General features: G+C 39.8%; 1 pseudogene; it reads right to left on the bottom strand.

Moving 5' to 3' along the window:
• Positions 1-1,671: 1,671 nt before the first annotated feature.
• On the bottom strand, positions 1,672-2,147 carry LOC109562206 (peptidyl-prolyl cis-trans isomerase FKBP2 pseudogene; annotated as a pseudogene).
• Positions 2,148-7,808: the final 5,661 nt, after the last annotated feature.

The following is a 7,808-nucleotide window of genomic DNA, read 5'->3' as shown; positions in this document are numbered from 1 at the left end:
AAGAACTTTCTGTTAGATACTCATCCAAGTGCTTTGGCAAAGGGCCATATTATATGGATAAAAGGGGAGGAGAGTTTAAATCTTTTTGAATAATTTTTTAGTCTCTGATGCAAATTACCCAAAGTCTACATGTGCATTAACTCCAGCATTACCTCAGGGTTAAACAAACTTGTTTTACCATCACTTTTGATCTCTGGACAAAATGGATTTATGTTTCTGTGAATCCATGTAGCTACAACCATAAGTCACTGTCCTCAGAATACTTTAAGGGTTTTCTTCAAATATTATTGCTTAATAAAAACATGCTAGAAAATGAATCATCATGCCCTCAATAAACATCTCTGTTTAGTATTAAAAACTCACCTTTCTAATTTCATAGTCAAGGCCTGAGAGTCCCTGGGTAAATTGGACCCCACTCCAGATGGTGCGTTAAGCAATCCATTCCACTTGGCCAGCATTTAGCTCAGAGACCAGCAAACTTAATTATCCTATCCTTATTTGTAGAGTTATTTCACCTTAGCACCTTCTAGCTCCAGAACACATCATAATGTAACAGAACTCTCTGGAAAACTCATTTCTCTTATGGCCATTAGCATCTGTTTTTTCGACCTCCTCCTTGCTTGCCCTCAGCATCTGTTTGCAGTCCTTCTGGCCCCTTTCATGGTAGCCAATTGTTTTACAAAGGGCCCCTTTCCCTCCCCTTTGTTGTTGAAAACATCAATTTCTATCTCTCTACTCCTTTTTTTAAAATTAAGTATATTTCTAAATATGAAAAAACAACTAGAAGATCATTTTCCCAAGAGACTCTATTGAGAAGAATAATCAGCATCATGCAAGCTGTTTCTTTCCCTTTTTCCCCTGGTATAACCACTACACTGGCCTTCACAGATTGTTCACTTGGCAGAGGGAAATAAGAGGAAGGGCTTCTAGAAGCAAACTGGTTGCGACCCTTGTAATCCCAGTGGGACATCCAGGTCAATGAAAAAGGGAAGCAGAGATCTTCAATCACCTCTTGGATCTCTGTGGGTGTGTAGTTCTCCTGATTTCTTTGGTCCCTGTTTTCCGGTGCTGCCTTGGGGTTCTTCCAGACATCTAACACAAAGATTCCTAAGATCTTCCTCTGATGATTGCTTCTTCTTTGATGTCCTGGGTTTCCCAGGACCTGCTGCTGATAAAGTGACCTTGTCCTGTTCCTCTTCTATGCAATATTGCTTCTTGTACCTGTAGCTCTTGGTGAATGCATTAGACTAGTTGTCCAAAATGAAACACAAAGCATTTCTGCTTGTTTATAAAATAGTTTCTTATAGGTTATGCATAGGCATTCCATTATCCTACCATGAAACTTGATTCTCTATTATGTGTCATTATCCATATAAGAAGTAGCACAAAACAGTGGGTAGATATCATAGGTCTTGATGACAAACTGCCTAAATTCAGGTCCTAACTCCAGTCATCACCAGCTGTGTGACCTTAGAAAAGCTACTTAACCTCTCTGTGCTTTGGTTTCCCAATCATAAAATAGATGAAATAGTAACACTCAGTCAAATGCTATTGGAAGGACTTAGTGTCTACAACCCTTGTCTAAAATCCACAAGACAGGAAGTACCCTAGAATTAAGAGATTTTTCTTTTCTTTTTTTTTCTTTTTTTGGGGGGAGGGGAAGTTTAAGGGTTTTTTTTCTTTCTTTAGACAGTCTGGTCCCTGATGGGGGCCTCTCCACCACCCCTCTCCAGTTTGGCTACAGTTCTGAATGTCGCTTGATTTTGAGCAGCTCCACCTCGAACACCAAGGTTGCACCACCTGGAATCTTTGGGGAAGCTCCCTGCTCTCCATACCCCAGCTCTGATGGAATCACCAGCTTCTGCTTTTCCCCCTCACACATCTCTAGCAGCCCCTGGTCCCAGCCCTCGGTGACCTGGCCTGTGCCCAAGGAGAAGACAAAGGGCTGGTTCTGGGGCAGGCTGCTGTCAAACTCTGTTCCATCTTCTAGCTTCCCCGTGTAGTGCAGCTGCAGGAAGTCCCCTTTCTGCGATTTGATGGGACAGTGGTCTACCCATTTCTTGACTCCAATCTGCAGCTTCCGTTTGCCCTCGGCCCCTGTGGCCATGACCAGGGCACTCAGGCAGATGGACAGTACTGTCAAGACCCAGCTCTCTCTCCTCACCACGCCCCCCATTTTTATTTTTTAAAGAAAGGTTAAATAGAGTCTATATATCACATAATACCCCATGACAGAGTTTGAGCAGTAGAGTCAAACATATTAATTATTCTACAGGAAAGTACACAGATACTCACACTAAATTGAATTAAAAAAGACTAGAAATAGTCACATAGTTGTTCAGATGAAGTTTTGCCATCAAATGACTTTAAGTTAGGTCAGGTATTGCTGTCAAATGAGTTGTGAAAAATGTGTTTCAGCTGGAATTGCCTGAATATAGTGTTTAGCTTGGTGTTTAGTACATAACAGGAACTTCCCTAGTGGTTCAGATAGTGAAGAATCTGCCTGCAATGCAGGAGACCCGAGTTCAGTCCCTGATCAGGCAGATCCCCTGGAGAAGGAAATGGCTACCCACTCCAGTATTCTTGCCTGAAGAATCCCCATGGACAGAGAAGCTTGGCAGGCTACAGTCCATGGGGTCACAGTCAGACATGACTGAGTGACTAACAATTTCACTTTGTACATAGTAAGCTCCTCAGACATTATCTACTTTTTACAATTACTAATATTACTACTCAGTCAAAACATTTATTGAGTGTCTACCACATGCTGTTTATTCTGACACGTTATTGTCATATGTCATAATGAGCTACTTGATTGAGGTCAGATCCCTTTCCTTTTCATCAGACTGTTTAATTAGTTAATACTTTTTTTTTTTTTAAAAAAGATTGAGTGAACGCTTTGGAACTTGAGGAGAGAGATGCCAAAAGATTTTTTTCTAACAAAATTGAAAAAATTTTCTCCTCCAGATAAATTTAATAATCAGATATGGACCTCATTGGTTTATTTTTTTTAATTTTTGTTGTGTAATTGACAAAATTGTAATACATATACAAAGTATACAATGTGATGATTTGATATATGTATACAGAAGTATTAAATTAGCATATTCCCACCAAATTAGCATATTCATCACCTCACATATTTACTTTTTTATGAAAACGTTTAAGTTCTACTTTCTTAGCAAGTTTTAATTATACAATACAGTGTCACCAACTATAGTCACCATGTGGTACATTAGATTCTAATCCTGAGGTGGTAATGGCTCCTGGCAGAACTGGAAATGGCTGCTAATCCCATCATGAAAGAAAGTGTAAGTGTTAGTTGCTCCGTCCTGTCCACCTCTTTGCAACCCCATGGACCGTAGCCTGCCAGGCTCCTCAGTCTGTGGGCTTCTCCAGGCAAGAATACTGGAGTGGGTTGCCACTCCCTTCTCCAGCTGATCTTCCCTACCCAGGGATAGAATTTGGACCTTCTGCATTGCAGGCAGATTCTTTACCATCTGAGCCATGAGGGAAGTGCAATCCCATTCTAGCCCTCTTCAAGACAGAGTGGTTCATCCTTCCTCAAGTTCCTCCAGCACATCTGGTCTCTGCTCCTGAGATGGTCTATCTCACTCTTATATTTGAGATGACAGGCTATGTCAACAGCCAGTTGTAACGCTTTGTCTTCTATTTAAGCCACTGAGAGGTGGGCATCTTCTGTCTTCTATTGGATATTACATGGTAGCAAGTATGTGAAAAATTTCATGACAAATTACAAAATATACAAACTATAGAAAACCACATGCTCCTGTTTTCTTCCTTACTTATATAAATGACACCTTGGGACTAGGGTAAAGGAACATATGGCATCATTCACTGCTAACAACAGTTTATTGAATCGGTCTGTTCACAGATGAAAGAAGCCTTGTTCCAAGCTAACTGGCCAAGGTCTTAACCTGTAGGACAGTCCTCATAGATTTAAACCTAAGCATATTCAGTGACCTGCATAAGTGATAAAAGAGGTCATCAGAATTTTTTTCAGCTAAATTTCTATAAGTAGTCTGGACTTTAGTTTTCATTTTTTAAAAAGGTTACTATTTTATGATTATAGACCAAACTAAAGGAATATTCTATGAATTTTTCTGTAAGTAGGTTGGCCCCTGGTTTTCATTTTTTACTGTTAAATAACCACAGATTGAATACAAGAAATTATGTATGTACACTTATATATACATACAGATGGTATTATAGGACATATAGATAATAAAAATATATCTATGTATTTTATATATAGATATTTAATATCTATATAGATTATATATCCTATCTTATCTATTGTTTTATCTTATATCTATGTATTTATATATATATTTCTATCTATCCATAGATAGAAATACAGTTATCTTCTATTAAAAGTCTGTCTAGACTTTTTCCTTTCCAAAACCTTTTTTTTCAGTATACATCTCCTCTATCCACTCAGTGAAATGTGAAATTCACTCAGGAGGCCACTTTATTCCTAGCCTAAAATTCCTGATGTTCTGAACACTTGATATGGTGCCCTTTAGGATTACTGCCAGTTGAACCTAAATTCTGTGGCCATTACCCCGTAAAGTACATCAGGCTGTGAGACAAGCTCTTAAAGGAAAGTAGTTTTTCAAGCTACATTATGGTGCTTTTAAAGGGAATAAAATCCTTAATGAGAAAATGAGTCTCTTGAGACTTCTGGCTCCAAGGTCAGCTCCGCACACTTGCCCTCTTGCTTGGCAGAGAATCTGTTCAGGGACATTTCAGGGAGCCCATTCTGTAAAAGGTCCAGGATGAAATAGGATGACAGCCTGTTCTCTGGAGCCTCTGTTGAGCAACTTTATAATTCTCTGACAGATTCCCTGAGAAGCTGTTCCCACACAACAATCCCGAGTCACCAGCCTCTCCCGCTGTTACCACCCAACCAAGGAAGGAGGAACCGGGTTGCTAAGGAACCTGATGCAATAGCACCTGATGGAACTAACACTTGTCAGCTAATAACAGTTCAGTGTGAATAAACTTCTCAGAATCTTCCCGGGTGCATGAATACCCTGCCAGATTCTGCAGGGCTTCGGCCCTGTATTTATTTACCTTTATTTCTACTCACATTTAGGGCAGTGCTAAGTAAACGTTTTTGGAGTGTCAGCTGAGGTCAGCCTGCTCTACAATATTGTCCTCAGCTGGTTCTTCCTTGTTGTGGGTGAGGAGGAAGAAGAAGGGCTTTTTCTAGCCACTGTTACTCGTGGCTTGAATCTATGCTGGAAGTAGTACAAAGAGGGGATTGCTTTCAGAGACCACAGAAACGAGGCTGACAGAGCTTACGTGAACCATGGAGTGTGATGATTAGGAGAGAAAACGGTGCTTCAGATTCAGAATCATCCACCAAATGCTAAGATAGGTATTGTGGATGTTGCTGAATAAAGGGTGATGAAAAGCCTCTAAAAATTATTGTGCAAACGACTTTTGGAGTCTCTCTAGGTGGTCTCCATTAGGTGATGGTATAATTTAAGTGCAGCTGCCCCTCTTCTAGGAGAGTGGTTAAATAAAGCCTTGATAATGAGATACAGAAAACAGGATTGGAATCATTTTGTTCATTTTGGCTTCTCATACACCCGTATTTAAGGCTTTTTGGTAAGCTACAATGAACACTTCAACATTGTGAGAAATAGAGATGACACTAAAATGTAATTATATTTAATATATGGAATGCAGAATAATAACATTCTGTAAACTAGGACAGGTCAAAGAAAGGGAGAATCTAATCTGGTTTCCTGCACCTCTTTCCATCTCTTCAACATTAACTAAAGCTCACTGTAAGATATATTAAAAGGAGATGAATTCATTGGTGTGGTTCTTTGTTATTTTACCTTCATCCAGAAATGTAATTAAGAAGCAAATCATATTACTTTGATGACAGAGACAAAGTTTGTCAGAAATGGCATTATTACCAAAATTAGAGAAAACACAGACTACATTCCCACTTTTAATTTATCACAATAGTGATAAAAGTTCTAAATGCTCCAAAATGGTGAAATCAAATAAGAACTATCAGCATTTTGTTACTTATGAGCAGAACTAATTTCCTTTCAGCCTTATGGAATTAATGACATAATTTATGGTGCATTTCATTGCTTTTAATAGTGGTAGAATGTATAAAACAATGCATACTGTATATGTATAAAAACAATACTTTTTTCTCAAGCTCTTATCAGCCTATGAATTCTTGAGATAAACTTAAAAGTCATCAAAGTGGTAAGTAGTGTTCTTGATTAAGAAAATAAGACTCAGGAATTCAAAGGTTTATGAACTTTATTCAAGTTTATGCAGCATCTATTTCCCAGGATGGAAAAAAATCTCCACCTGCTTTATTTCACATACCTCCTGACTCTGAGCCTCTGGGGCATAATAAAGTCACTGGTCTATACTTTCACCCTGATGAGATCTTCTGTCAGAGGTGACCTTTTTGTTCTTGTTCAAGCCAGACCCAGTCGCCAATATGTGCCTGATGACTTATTGAAAGCTTTAAACTCTCTTAACTCCTTGTATGCTGCAGTTCTGCAGGCTGCATCTGCCCAGAGACTACACATAGTACTTCCCATGCTCAGAGCTCTGGTAACAAACTGCACACTCCAGTCAAGACTCTCCCAGGTCACTGAAGGGATTTGATGAAATACCATGTCCCTTCTAGGTGCTTTTTATCTTGTTGAAAGGACCGTGATCATTTTAGGAGGCCATCCTCAGCTCACATGTTATTGTCCAAGAGCTTCTTTAAAGATTTTCCAACATCATTCTTCCTTCCCCTCTCCTGCCCTAGCATGTGAGACAGCAAACTGGTTCTTCCAGGATCTTTGTAGCAGGAGAGGATAAGGGACGACATTTTTTTTTTGGTCAAAAGGAAGAAGAAAGGCTCAGAGCTGGGAGTCACATTAAAACAGTAAGACTGTTGACTTTTGCCCTGGACCTTTAGATGGCACAATGATAAAGAATCTACCTGACAATCCAGGAGACACAAGAGACACAGGTTCTATCCCTGGGTCGAGAAAATTCCCCTGGAGTAGGAAATGGCAAACTACTCCAGTATTGTAGCCTGGATAATCCCACGGACAGAGGAGCTACAGTTCCTGGGGTCACAGAGTTGGACATGACTGAGCACAAATGCACTTTACATACATTTGATCCTAGGAAATAGCAAAGGTTAAAGAAATCCCCCTACTCTTGTGTTCCAGCAAACAGCATACTGCAGAAGCCACCCTACCCCATATGATTTAGATACAACTCACAGATGTGTCCTTATATACCTATGACAAGTCAGACATAGACTCTCCAAATGTCCATTCTTTGCCTCATAAGTGATTTGCTGAACTGCCTATTCCTGCTAATCAATCAGAACACTCAAACTTAATTTTCTCTCCTTTCCCCAGGTCCCTGAATTTTGACCTCCTTCATCCTAAGCCAGAATCCTAACTCTCCTAAAGAGCCCCTGTCAAGAGTAGGGGGCTTCACAGTAAACCACTCTTTGATCTGTTGTCTCATCAGGTCATCCTTCATCCTACTTTCCCATACCTGGTTCTCTCTAGCCTTGTTGACTTCTCCCTAGAAAAGAAAAGCCTTTTCCTGCTTAACTGTTGAGACACTAGCAGATCTCTTGTCCAGAGCATTCTCTGTGTTGCAATAATAGTTCACCTCTCCAACTGCAATAGTCACTCCCTCCAATCTGTTCTTAGGCCAAATTCAATGCTTTGATATTTCTTCTCACTACTAATCTCTTTGGGTCTGTCTCTCTCTCTTACATACACACATAC

The sequence above is a fragment of the Bos indicus genome, chromosome 1 (genome assembly GCF_029378745.1).
Source record: "Bos indicus isolate NIAB-ARS_2022 breed Sahiwal x Tharparkar chromosome 1, NIAB-ARS_B.indTharparkar_mat_pri_1.0, whole genome shotgun sequence".
Taxonomy (NCBI): Eukaryota; Metazoa; Chordata; class Mammalia; order Artiodactyla; family Bovidae; genus Bos; species Bos indicus.
Note: the sequence above shows the minus strand (reverse complement) of the source record. Positions and strands in the feature narration are given on the sequence as shown.